Source organism: Pleurodeles waltl, chromosome 7 (assembly GCF_031143425.1).
Source record: "Pleurodeles waltl isolate 20211129_DDA chromosome 7, aPleWal1.hap1.20221129, whole genome shotgun sequence".
NCBI classification, from domain to species: domain Eukaryota; kingdom Metazoa; phylum Chordata; class Amphibia; order Caudata; family Salamandridae; genus Pleurodeles; species Pleurodeles waltl.
This window is the reverse complement of record NC_090446.1, coordinates 824,344,911-824,358,437: the sequence shown is the minus strand read 5'-3', so window position 1 is coordinate 824,358,437 and position 13,527 is coordinate 824,344,911.

Below are 13,527 nucleotides of genomic sequence, written 5' to 3'. Positions count from 1 at the left end.
GTAGGGAGAGAGCAAACGGCAGAGATATACTGGGCCAGAGTCAGAGAGAGTTCAATATGCCCTTCCCAAGCAGGCGCCAATGAAGTTCCCTAGGTTGGACAAAAATGTGGAAACGCTTGGAAAAACAACCCAGAAGGTGAGTGTTAGAAATGGGGTCTTTGTTTAGCAGTCAGGTTACCCCCTCTCCAAGCAAGGACCCTCACTCTAGTCAGGGTAAAGGAGAATCACCCTCAGCTAACCCCCGCTCACCCCCTTGGTAGCTTGGCATGAGTAGGCAGGCTTAACTTCAGAGCCTAGGTGTAAAGTATTTGTACCAACACACACAGTAACTCAGTGAAAACACTACAAAATGACAAAACACAGGTTTAGAAAAATAGGAAATATTTATCTAAACAAAGAAAGAGCAAAACAACAAAAACCAACATACACAAGTCAAGTTATTAATTTTAAAAGCAAAAGAGTTTTAAACCCTTTTGTAAACAGTAAAAACACTGTTAGCGTTGAAAAGTACCTGAGTAGCATCAACATAACACGCATAGGCGAGTGTGCATCAAAAAAGATTAGTGATGCGTCGATTTCTCACCTGCAAGCAACACCATGCATCGTTTCTCCTTCTCTGGTCGGGTAGGTTTGGTCGAAAATCCTGCCACATGGTATCAGCAAAACTGCTTTGTGTGGGTTGCGGTGTTACCAGCCTCCGTTAGCAGTGTGTCGCATTGTTTCTCCAGCTGCGTGCATCGATCTTCTGGCCAAACTGCAGGCAGAGCGTCGATTTCAGTCGCAAAGACGGCAGCGCGTCGTTTCTTCAGCCGCATCACAGAGGTTGCGTCGGAAATTTCCCCGCACAGCGGTCTTTGCGTGGATTTTCATTCTTGGTCTGTCAGCTTCACCTGTCAAGGCCACAGGAACTGGATAGGGCACCACTTGGCAGGACAGGAGCCTCAGCAGAGAGTCCAGGTGCTGGCAGGGGAAGTCTTTGATGGCCCTGGGACTTCAACAACAGGAGGCAGCTCAGGACAAGCCCTTGGAGATTTCTTCACACGCAAGAATGCACAACAAAGTCCAGTCTTTGTCCCCTTTCACCAGGCAGAAGCAGCAACTGCAGGATAGCTCCATAAAGCACAATCACAGGCAGGGCAGCACTTCTCCTCAGCTCTTCACCTCTTCTCCAGGCAGAGATTCCTCTTGATGTCCAGAAGTGATCTAAAGTCTGTGGTTTTGGGTGCTGTTCTTATACCCATTTTGGCCTTTGAAGTAGGCTTTCTTCAAATTAAAGTCTCTTTTTTGTTGTTTGTGAAATCCTGCCTTGCCCAGGCCAGGCCCCAGACACACCAGGGGGTTGGAGACTGCATTGTGTGAGGGCAGGCAGAGCCCTTTCAGGTGTAAGTGATCACTCCTCCCCCCATAGCACATATGGCACATCAGGATATGCAGGCTACACCCCAGCTCCCTTTGTGTCACTGTCTAGAGAGAGGTGCAAACAGCCCAACTGTCAAACTAACCTAGACAGGGAATCCACAAACAGGCAGAGTCACAGAATGGTTTAAGCAAGAAAATCCTCACTTTCTAAAAGTGGCATTTTCAAACACACAATCTTAAAATCAACTTTACTAAAACTTTACTGTATTTTTAAATTGTGAGATCAGAGACCCCTAACTCCACATTCCTATCCGCTCCTAAAGGGAATCTATGCTTTAATCATATTTAAAGGCAGCCTCCATGTTAACCTATGAGAGAGATCAAATTTGGCAGTATTTCACTGTTAGGACTTATAAGACATATTAGTAAATGTCCTACCTTAAACTTACACTTGACTGGTCAAATTGGTAGTTTAAAACTGCACACACAGACACTGCAGTGGCAGATCTGAGACATGATTACAGGGCTACTAATGTGGGTGGCACAACCAGTGCTGCAGGCCCACTAGTAGCATTTGAGTTACAGGCCCTGGGCACCTCTAATACACTGTACTAGGGACTCACCAGTAAATCAAATATGCCAATCATGGAAATCCAATTACATACAGATTGCCAAGTTTTAACCACAGATGTGGAAACAGGAAATGAGCATAGATCAACTGGCCACCATTTAGGTCCCCATTGCAAATGTAAGAATCTCTGTTTTGGTACCATTTAATTTCAGCCAATTGCAGTCCATCCACTTGGCCACTGATTCTAATCAACTTGTAAGTTGAGAGGTGCCTTTTCCAGAATCTGGGGACAAACTAATGGTGATTTGAGTATCATCAGTGTATGGAATTATAGAGAAGCCAAAAGCTTCCACTATGTCCGCCAGAGGACAAACATAGACTTCAAGTAGATTAGGGCTCAGAGATGAGCCCTGTGGTATGCCATGATGGATCATCTGAACAGATGGGGCAAAACATTTGGAAGACACCAGAAACAAGAATCCACCAGGATTTCTTGAGTAACATAGCCAGCCTTAATTATTATGGTCCTTCCATTTGACACACAATAGTGTAAGTTCAGGGTTGCTCTCAGTTTCAACATTGACCACCTATACTGTGGACTGAAGGAATTCACAATTGAGTACCAGACATCAATACATGTGGAACCTGTGATGGTACCATGACTTATGACACATCTCCTTTGAATATTATATAGGTAGTGTCACCCATACCAATAGGTTACATTGCGTATTGCCACTTAAGATACTGAAACATACTGAGTGCCAGATGTACGAAACTTTGTAGCAGTCGTAAACAGTCCGAATAGCTACATGGAACCGCAAAAATCTTTTTTTTTTAAGCCATTTAATGAGACAACACATTTTACTATCTTCTAAGATGCTTTGTGACTTCATACCAAATCACTATTTAGGAGAGTTCTGTTGTAGGCATCCCTATCAAATAGAGTTTTGGTATGATATGTCTTAATATTTTACAATCAAAATTAATTTGCAAAACATTAAAGAATTACCAGTTTCTAATTTGGCATGGTTAGGCATTCACAAAAGGGAAGAGTTCCCCTTGGTGCCCTTTCCCTTTTTTGAAAGTAAAAACAAAAGCAGCAAATGGCATGTAAGGGTGTGGTTTACTAATGCATGTGTATTTGAGGCCAGGTCAAGGAGATTCCTCCACTATTTCCATAACGATATTCACATTTAGGATTTAAGTTGCAACAATCATCTGTAGGTAGGTGGCCTATGGTTCACATATTATGTATTTCCATAGCAAATAGTCAAATGGCAGGGCAAATAAATTCATTTATGCATTACTGTGGTGCACATCAGTACATTTTTGGAGAGTTAACAGAACTTGTGTGAAGGTGTTTATAAGTCAGTCAATCACATGAAAAAACACTGATGTACTGAGGCAAATTCAATTATTATGGAGCTTGTAAGTCTGAAAAACCCACTAAATGACTACTGTTCTTAATTTGAGCAATTCATGAAGGTTTGTATGATTTTCTGATACATCAAAAACAATGATCTTACAAAAATGTGGACTTTGTCCAGATCTGCTAAATTAAGTAATCTGAAATCCATACAACACTAAATAATGTATTATAAAGTTTCCAAGCCTGGTAATGAGTATTTCAATATCACAGATTACATATGGATCATCAGTCCAAGCCACCATCTGAGAGTACTCTCAAAACCATATTTACTTTCCAGGAATGCATGTTAAATAAACACAAGAATGCATGTGCACCAATGCACAATAGCAGTTATGGTTGAACATCTGGCCCAAAGTAACACTGCCCACTACATTGCATTGAAAGTATGTAAAGCCAGTACATGTGTAAAAAATGCTCCCTTGAATTTGTGACACCATGAAACATTCTACATTGGCACCTACAATGCAAGGGTGCACATTTTACACATGCATATGAAAACATGCATGATTCTATAGAATATGTACCTAAAATATGTATCTTCAATGCATGTGTTTGTAAGATTCAGTGCTGAACTTTATTGCAAATCCAGCTGCAAATGAGGCTTAACAAGGCCTGTGATTCCTCTTACCCACACACCTAGATATAGATATATTGGCCCATATTTATACTTTTTGACACAAAACTGTGAAGCGCAGTTTTGTGTAAAAATGTTTACCCTCCGCTTGCTCCATTCCTGAGCACAAGCTGGGCGCATATTTATGGAATGGCACAAGCCCACTGTAAGGTTCGGCTAGCATCAATAGAAAAGATGCTAGCGGTGGAGGGGGGGTGGGTGTAGGGGGAAATGGTGTTAGGGCACCAGAAATGATGCTAGGCTGGTTAAAGCCAACATAAATGGCGTTAACCAGTCTAGCGTCACTTCTTGACGCAATAGCCCCAAAAATTACTCCTGTCTTTGTAAAGTCAAGATTCCTGCCCACCACCCAAATAGCCATGCCCAGGGGACCAGTGTCCCCTTGGCATGGCCATTGGACCCAGTGCCATGCAGGGGGGCCCTTGTAAGGGGCCCCCAATGGCACAGTCAAAAGAAATTATATACTTACCTATACTTTCCCATACTTACCCAGGATGGAGTCCCCCATCCTCTGGTGTCCCTCTGGTGTGGGTGGGGGTATTTCTGGGGCATGGGGTGGGCATCTGTGGGCCCATTCAATGGTGCTTAGCCATGGAATTGGGTCCACAGCTGTCCTAATGCCTGGTATGAACCAGGCGTTAAATAATGGCACTTGTCAGGCTTAACGCCATTATTTAGGTCCGCCTCACACCCTTGCACAATTTTTGCACGTGGGATAAATATGGCGTTATGGGCTTAGAGTAATTTTTTGGACGGGAACGCCTAGCTTGCATCTCATTGACACAAGGTGGGTTCACGCATCCAAAACAATGGTGTCAACTCCAATATTTTGATGCTAGACATGTCTATAGTCAAAATATAAATATGGAGTTAAGTGTGCGCCATTTTAACATCAAAATAATTGATTCTAAAATGGAACAGGGTATAAGTATGCCCCATTGTTTTAAGCACATGGCAACTCAGCAACCAAAGTTACTGTGCTCTTTTGCATAATGGACAAAGGAACTGCTGAGTCATATTTCTTAAAAATGGTTTGTTGCTCACTGCTCCTGTGCTGTTGCACTATACAGTCTGCATAGCATCACGTATAACCTTTGTATCATGGTGCACAGGTGTGGGCTGGGTAACATAGGATTTGTGCAAAAAACATACCCTGCCAGTAAACAATTGTGTGCAAGGCAAATTCTTAATTACATTGCAGCACAGATACAATATATTGAATGTTTGAAGAAATGAAAACATTTCTCCTTGTTACTGCCCACTTCAAGAAGCATAATTTTTCAATGCAAACCTGATTTGGCTATCATAATAAATTGAGCTGTACATCAAAATCTATGGGCTTGTGCTGATTCACTCAAGTTACACCCACGCAAACTAGTTCTTGGCACAAAATGGCCAAGCAATTGGAAGCACTATTTTCACTGAAAAATGGGCACCTTTCCAGCACAAAGTACCTTTTTCACTGGTAGGGTAATACCCTTACAACAGATTGCCTGATTTGCACCTTTTTCATCTTTTTGTATACCTCTGACTCAGCACAAACCCCTAGTGCATCTGACACCTACTATTCATGAGAAGAGCTGGATGTGGTTATGTCTTAGCCATAGGGAATATTTCATATTTATTTTAATGCTGGGATACATTTTAACTTTACAGGAATTTATGCACACACTGTAACACATAGCTGAACTACTTTGCCGGCAATAATAAAAAATTGCACATTTGTGGAGAAGGTGTAGATGACCAAGTGTGAAGAAAACAACTTATTTTCATGGGGGGGAGAAGGTGTGTTGTACAAAATAATTTTGGAGTGAGAGAAAATGTTTACTTGTTTTTATATTTTATAATTTAATTTGTTATCCTGGCGATTCCTCTCAATTTAACTAGAGCAGGGGAACAACAAGGTTAGTGGCATGAGCACTGCTAATTTACAGAGGTATGCCTGCTTTACCAAACTCCTAATAGATGCTGTGACAGATGTATATTACCACCTTGTCCATCCTCCACGTTGAAGTTATTTCTTCATGAGTCGTCACCTCCTGGTATAACTATCTTCTATTCATTTAGAGAAAAGTCTTGACATCACATCCCTAGATTCATGGCTCCTATTCCTACTTATCCTCCTAGTTTTCATTTTCTGTTTGACCATAATACGTTCTCCTATCCTTGGGATTTTGGGCCTCATTACGAGTTGGCAGACGGGAAAGCATGTCTGCCAAACTCCCAACAGTGTGGCCACTGCCTTTGTGGCTACCACTTTGCCGGAGTTATTAAGAGTTTCCCACTAGGTCAACGGGCAGAAACCTCAGTTTCCTCTTGCTGACCGGGTGGGAAACAGGCTACAGCATTGTCTCCAGCCCGTAATCGAGGCATGTGTGATGTTGTAGTCCGCGCTAGAGCTTATCCGCAATAAGAACGAGGATCTCGAGGCCCGCTCCCGCTGCAACAATACCTGCATCTTGGGTCTTCCGGAGACGATGGCCATGGGGCGGATGGAAGATTATGTGGAAACTATGTTAACCACACTCTTCCCTATCAAGCTCTCTCAGGTGCTGGCGCAACCAATCATTGTGAGCTTATTGAATTATCGGGGGGGCTAGAACATAATACTTCGCCCGGCCAGGGAGCGTCGCCCAGTGATATATAAATACAGCAAGCTCAGCATCTTCCCGGACTACATCCCTGGGTGCAGGCGGCCCGCAGGTCGTTCCTTCCAGTCAAGCGCACTTTGAGTCAGACTGAAGCCAAGTTCTCTCTTATTTACCCTGCCAAGCTGTGTGTACTGCATAAGGGCAACTTACACTTCTTAACTGACCTGAAACAGGCAACCAAATATGCTAAGACTATTCCTAAAAAAGCACCTCTGGCTTGCGCACAGGCAGATGGGGCAGGTACTGATGCCCCCATTGACAGTGATAATGATTAAAACTTGTTCCGATTTTGGTGGCTGACGGGGCTCCTATATTGCGGCCTGGAATCGGACAAGTTTTGACTTGGGCCTGCTCTGATGTGGCTAGTCTTGGCCTATGGATGGTATCCTGATGATCCTGCCCATCCACCCCAACCGGGGCAGTTAACGGATGGCCTCACCGACGTCCCGCTGGATGAGTCCAACCAAGTTGTTTGTTGCTATGATGTGGGTTACGAGTTTGGGCATGGGTGGGTTTGCTGGGCTGGCCCAATTGGGGGGTCAGCGTGGGTGGGGACCGGCAAAGTTTGTTGTTGGGGTTGTTGGTTTAGTCTCTATTTCCCCCCTCTCTTTCCCTCCCTTCCACAGCTGTTGCTTTATGTATGGCGGCTTGGGGCACTATGCGATTTGACAAACTGTTTGGATGGCGTATACAAATGTGTCTGCTATTCGATCGATATCTGTATGCTGCAGGAGACTCGCCTGGTTGAGGGAACAAGAGCAAGGGTGAAGGCTGGCTGGATTGGCGAGAGTCATATGGCGGTGTACTCGGGTTAAGCGCAGGGTGTCGCTATCTTGATCAGGAAGGGGCTGCCGTGGCGCACAGGCAGGGTGCTTGCGGACCTGTGGGATCGGTATGTCATGCTTAAGGGTACTTTGCACGATAGGCCGTTCCATCTGGTGTCAATATACGGCCCCAATGTTGATGACCCTGAGTTCTTTGGGGAAGTTTGCCAATTGATTAGATCATTGGGCCCTGGTTCTCAACTATGGGGTGGTGATTTCAATGTGGTCTTCGACCTGGAGGCAGACCGTGAGAGCCGGGCCACACCTCAGCACGCAGCAGCCGCGAGGACATTGTCTCATATCAGGGCTGAGAGAGCTCTGGTGGACCTGTGGAGGACAAAGCATGGTGGGGATAGGGATGGCACATGCGTTAATTACACACATGGCAGCTGGTCTAGAATCAACAGGTGGCTGGCACTAGAAATGTGGAGCTCTGAACAAAGTCAATTGAGCATAAGCCTCGCACCTTATTGGATCATTCGCCGGTTCTGCTGGAGCTGCATATGCCTGGGGGCCCCGGCCGTGAGTTTTTGTGGAGGTTGCCCTGTGGAACGCTGAGAGACCAGGCCTTCAGGGAAGAGATCTGCACTGCTATTGTGGATTACTTTGATGTTAATCAGGGTTCAGTATCCTTGGCGGGCCCTTTATGGGAGGCCTTCATGGTTGTAATCCATGGAATTTGTCTTGCTAAGCAACACGGGGGCTAAAGGCGCTTTGACGGGAGTTGGCGGACCTGGAGGTACAGCTTGCTGGCTGGGAGTGGTGATTGGCTTCTGGCTTGTCTGGCGGCCTCCTGGCTGAACTCAGGGAGGTGCTGACTGGGTATGAGGAGGCAGCGCATTGCAAGGTATGCTTTCTGGGTAAGGAGGCTAAGGCAAGGAGATATGGTGAGGGTGAGAGGGCTGGAAGGACACTGGCTGTTATGCTCCACAAGCCATGGGCTGGGAACTATATAGTGGAATTGACTGACTCAGCAGGGGTACTCCGGATGGGTGTGGAGGAGGTTAAGCGTGTCTTGACCGACTTTTATTCCGACCTGTATGCTGAGCAGCTGGGAATGAGCGCTACAGCCGCTGCTGATTATTTTGAGGATATTAGCTTTCTTTGGCTTGAGAATTCACACAGACAAAATCTAGATGCCCCCTTCTCGGTGGAGGTTGTGGTTCAGGCTATATATATAAGGCCCCAGGACAGGACGGCTTGACGCCTGCCTTTTGTAAGGAATATGCAGATATACTAGCAAGGTTTATGCTGAGGCGCGTGAGATGGGTTCCCTCCCGGCCTCGTTGCTGGAAGCTCTCATTGTGACAATTTTAAAGCCCAGAAAGGACCCAAGTAGTTGCGATTCCTATTGGCCACTTTCGCTACTAAATATAGACCACAAGGTTCTGGCGAAACTCATTGCAGCCCGTCTGCTGCCCCTGATCCTTTCTATTGTATAAAAGACACACCTTCTTCGCGTTCTCCCATATAATCGGCCCTGAGGATCACAGGGTGGCTGTCTTTCTGGATGCCACGAAGGTGTTTGATTCGCTTGCATGGCCGTACATGTTCAACTCACTGGCTAGAGAGGGGCTTAGTCCCTGGTTCATCCAATTGATCCGCCTGTTGTACTCAAAGCCGACTGTCAGATTGAGAATAAATGGGATGTTGTCAGACTCCTTTTCGATTGCCAGGGGCACTCGCCAAGGATACCCCCTCTTGCCAGTGCTTTTTGTGGTGGCAATGGAACCCTTTGCAGCACAACTGAGACAGCATCATAATCATAGGAGTATGTACGCGATGACGTTGCATTATATGGCTGCGACCTGCCGTTGTACTTCGATATATTGTTGGATGAAAGAGTTCCATTCGGCTGGATCTCTGGGATCACGATTAAGTGATCAAAGTCAGTGGTGATTCCCTTGTCTGACGCTACGCTGCAGTGCCGCTCCAGCTATCCCCTCTGCTGGGCGGACGGGCCAGTGTGATATTTAGGTATTTGCTGGAGCCGAAGGGTGGAGGAGCTTTGGTCGGCTAACTATGGCAAGGCCGTTGCGTGGCTGGAAGATAAGGTGGTGGCTTGCCGCTCGCCACCACTCTCCCTGACCGGATGCATCGCGACAGCGAAGATGGTGATTCTGCCTAAATTCTTGTATCTCTTTGTTAACTTACCTCTTGTCCTCACAACTGGTTTCCTGAAACAACTTAAATCCCCGCTCGTGGCCCTCGTGTGGGTGGGTGGGTAGCCCAGAATTTCATGGGAGACTCTAACTCTTCTGTTCGAACAGGGAGGCCTCGCTGCCCCGGATCTCGAACTTTATTACCACTGCGTGCAGGCCCAATTTGTGCATTTTTGGTTACACCCCATATGTTATATGCCGCATCAATGGCTGAAAGATGCTGCATACTGCAAGGAACAACTAGCAATTTACTGGGAACTGATGCTAGAGGAATCCTGCTCACGTGATATATGGGGCCCCCCGAAAGCCTTCCTTGAGGCCCGAACACAAGGAGGTGACTAGTTCTTTACGCATCCCCTTGAGTACGGAGTTGTAGCCGATCCCCCCTCTAAAGGTATCAAGGTATTGCTCCCCTTCTATGGGTGCTAAGATAGCTGCTCTGCCCCCTTCCCTTTTTCTCATCTCCTCTTCTCCCCCCTCCCGGGTTCTGTTTCCTACGTTCACTCACAACTTGAAATGTGGGCACTCGTACAGTGAGTTACTCTATTCTACTGATTGCTTTGAAGCTTGAGTGCTGTTATTATTAATATGAGGCCTATTATCAGACTTTGTTTACTGAACTATTTGTACGTATGGAACTTCACTCTGTTTGGTGGTGTTTGTTAACAAATGCAATAAAATAAATAAATACATTTTAAAAAAAGTATAAGAAAGAGGTTGCCTTGACTATACATAGTGGCTCTTATTAGAAACAACCCAGGATTACTGTCTAGTTGCAATTTAACCTGCAGAACAAGGAAATACCTATTGCAATAGTTATATTTACAGAAAGATATATGTTTGCTGGTATGTGTTTGGGTAGCATTGAGTTATTTTAGAAAGACCAAGGAAGCATACATCAAAACAGTAATTGGTGCATGAGCAGAATGCCCATAATCATATGTTTCTCACTTCGGGCACACAGAACTCCATTCCCTGAACAATGAAGTAGTAGAAACAACTCTCTAATTTACAGCTACACTGAGAGAAGAGCCCGATGACACAGCTAAGCTGCTAGACTAGAGTTGGACATGTGCAATATAGAGACAGATACGTATAAAAAGATCAGTCAGTAAACTCTAGTTAACCCATTTTTAATATAGAACTGAAAAAGCTAAATGATATAGATAAGGCAGGTTTTCACAGATTCCTGACAAAGTTAGTCCCTATTGAAAGTTGATCTATAGAGGGGTATTGAAACACATTTTTCATCAGTCTCAAGACAATTTCACAAATTCACTGGTTATTGGACTCTATCCAATGCCATAAAAACTGGATCCAGTAGATGGAATGGTCAAAGCATCTCTAAAAAGGTTGTTTGAACTCATGGACAGTTGCTAGGATGTGACACTTAGACAGCATAAAAAAGAAGCTTGAGGTTAAAGCCTACTAGCTTGTTAGTGGCTTCTGGTCCTTTTTCCATTACCTACAATGTTAAATTACGTTTTGGTCACCAACACGCTCAACAAACAGTAAAGGAGAAATATGACTGGAAGATGTATTGGAAATTGGAAGCTGTCAAACATGGCTTGGCCCTGGTCTATTCAAATCTGACCTAAAATATGTCATGAAGCAGAACCCCCAGGGAATCAAGAAGGTATTCTTGTTATCAATTAGGGCCTGATTTAGAGTTTGGCTGTGAGTGTTATTTAAACTTATATGTATGTGACCTTTTCTAGAGTCTTCCATCATCTCACTGTGTGCTGGTTGACCATTTGTCACACCTGTACGAGGAACAGAGGTCACTGTAGCATGGGTTGTCCTCATCAACGTCAAAGGATCTAAAAGGATATGAATATAATTTCATTATTAATTTAGTTGACACATGTTAAAGCCAACATATACTAGTTAAGATCACATGTGTGAATCAAATGATGCAGTTTAAGAAAAATTTCTATATGCTGCCTGACACTATTGCATTACATGGAACCTACTTCTAGCTATATTTATGATTCAGTTTGGTTTTGGTTCATCTCCCCCAGAATGTTGATTTCCTGCAGATGCAGAAACCTCTACTCCATCTGGTGGATGCACTCTGGCCCTATGTGGAAATTAAATGCAAATGTTAACAGACAAATACAACAAATGATGAATCTGTACATTTAATATAGCTACGTAATTACATTTACAGTGCAGCTATGATGGTGACAAATTCATGCACAATTTCATGTACTAGTTACAAAACATAATTGAAATCACTTGCAGTGATGGTCAACTGTTTCTGAAGAAGATGTTGGAAGTTAAAATTTGTTATACTTAGGATTATGGGACTTGTAGTGTGATAGACAAAAGGAAACCGATGAGAGTAAAATTCACTATGAATATTTGCACAAATTTGTAGTGACTTTCATGGTCACATATGCACTACATAATAAACTCATTGGGCCCTTTTCACAAAAAGACTCTGCTGTTGTGGCAGAATATTTGCAATGCAGTTTCTCATTGCAGAGATTCGGCATGAGTGTGAGGCCTCTTTGTAAACCGGGCCCATTGTTTAACAATCACATCTTACCTGGCACCACAATGAGGTAATCAATAACAGGCAGCCCATGCAGCAGGTGGGAGTACATCCTCCTCAATTGGTATGAGACAGAAAAGGGTTCAGGTTTGTCCACAAGGGAGAACTCTGGCCACCTCTTTCCTGGTGAACTTCTCCTTCACGTATCTCCTGTTATCCTGCCACCTCTTTTGATGTCATTGATGGTTGGACACCCTCCCTAAAGTACTATTTGGTTAGCCAACAGCTGACATGGGGCTGCCTTCTGTGTTGCCTTGGTGAGCAATAGGGTAGACCTTGGAGCTTCTTGTAGTTCTACACTACCAGTTTTATTATCATTTGGGTCTCCTCCTCTGTGAAGTTGTTCTTCCTCCTGACATTTAACATGTTAATGCTTGGCAAATGGGCAAGACAAGGCAAAGTGTACAGCAGTAGGGGTGGATGAAAAATTTGGATTTGCAAAGTGGAGTGGAGGAGTTTTGCCCACTCTGCATTCCACTTGGAGCTCAAGTTCCAGCAAAACTCCATCAATCCCCGTGCAGTGGAGTTTTTTTGCCAGCTGCTCACCAATGTTCAGTTGGAGAGCACAAGTGAGAATATGCATCCCCTCGCATGATTTTCAGGTGCTAGGAAGCCTCTTTGTGAGATTTCTCGATGTGAGTGGTCAATTCAGGTCGCAACTGTTTGCGTTGAGATCAGTGTTGCTAGAGTAGATAATCTACCCAAACATCATAAAGAAACAGCACCCTCTGGTGTGCTGTGTGTTGCCATTTGCACTGATTTTACAGCATGGAACAAGCTCCCAGTGCTAAAAATTAGAGTGAGCAACGCAATGTGTCTGAATTCCGGCCGCTCTCAGAACTCCCTGCAATCTGAGGGAGTTTTTATGTAACTCTGCAGAAGAGTAAATCTCTGAACTTCTGTCATGGCCTACAGAGCAGCTAGGTGAAGAATGTGTTTGGAAAAAACAGAGCCTTGGATATGTGCCGATTTTATGTGGTGTGCAGTCCTTGGGTTGCAGGTGGCATTAATAGCCTGAGGACGTCTGTAATTACACTTTCCCCCAACTAACTAAAGAGTTTCCACCACAAGTGTGGTGGTTCTGCTCTGAGTGCAGAACCTCCACCCCACGTGTGAAACATCCACAGGCATAAAGATACTACTCTTAAGTACCTTTGTTAATACCAAAAAGTACTAAAGTTAGACTTTAGTCTAAGTTAGACTTTTGGTGTAACTTTACCATTGTGAATTGAGCTCCATGTTTCTGAAAGTATCCCTGAGAGCTGTTTTGATATTGAACCAATAATGTAAAATTGTTTTATAACTTGTAGAAAATCTATTTACCAGACCCAATTCTAAAC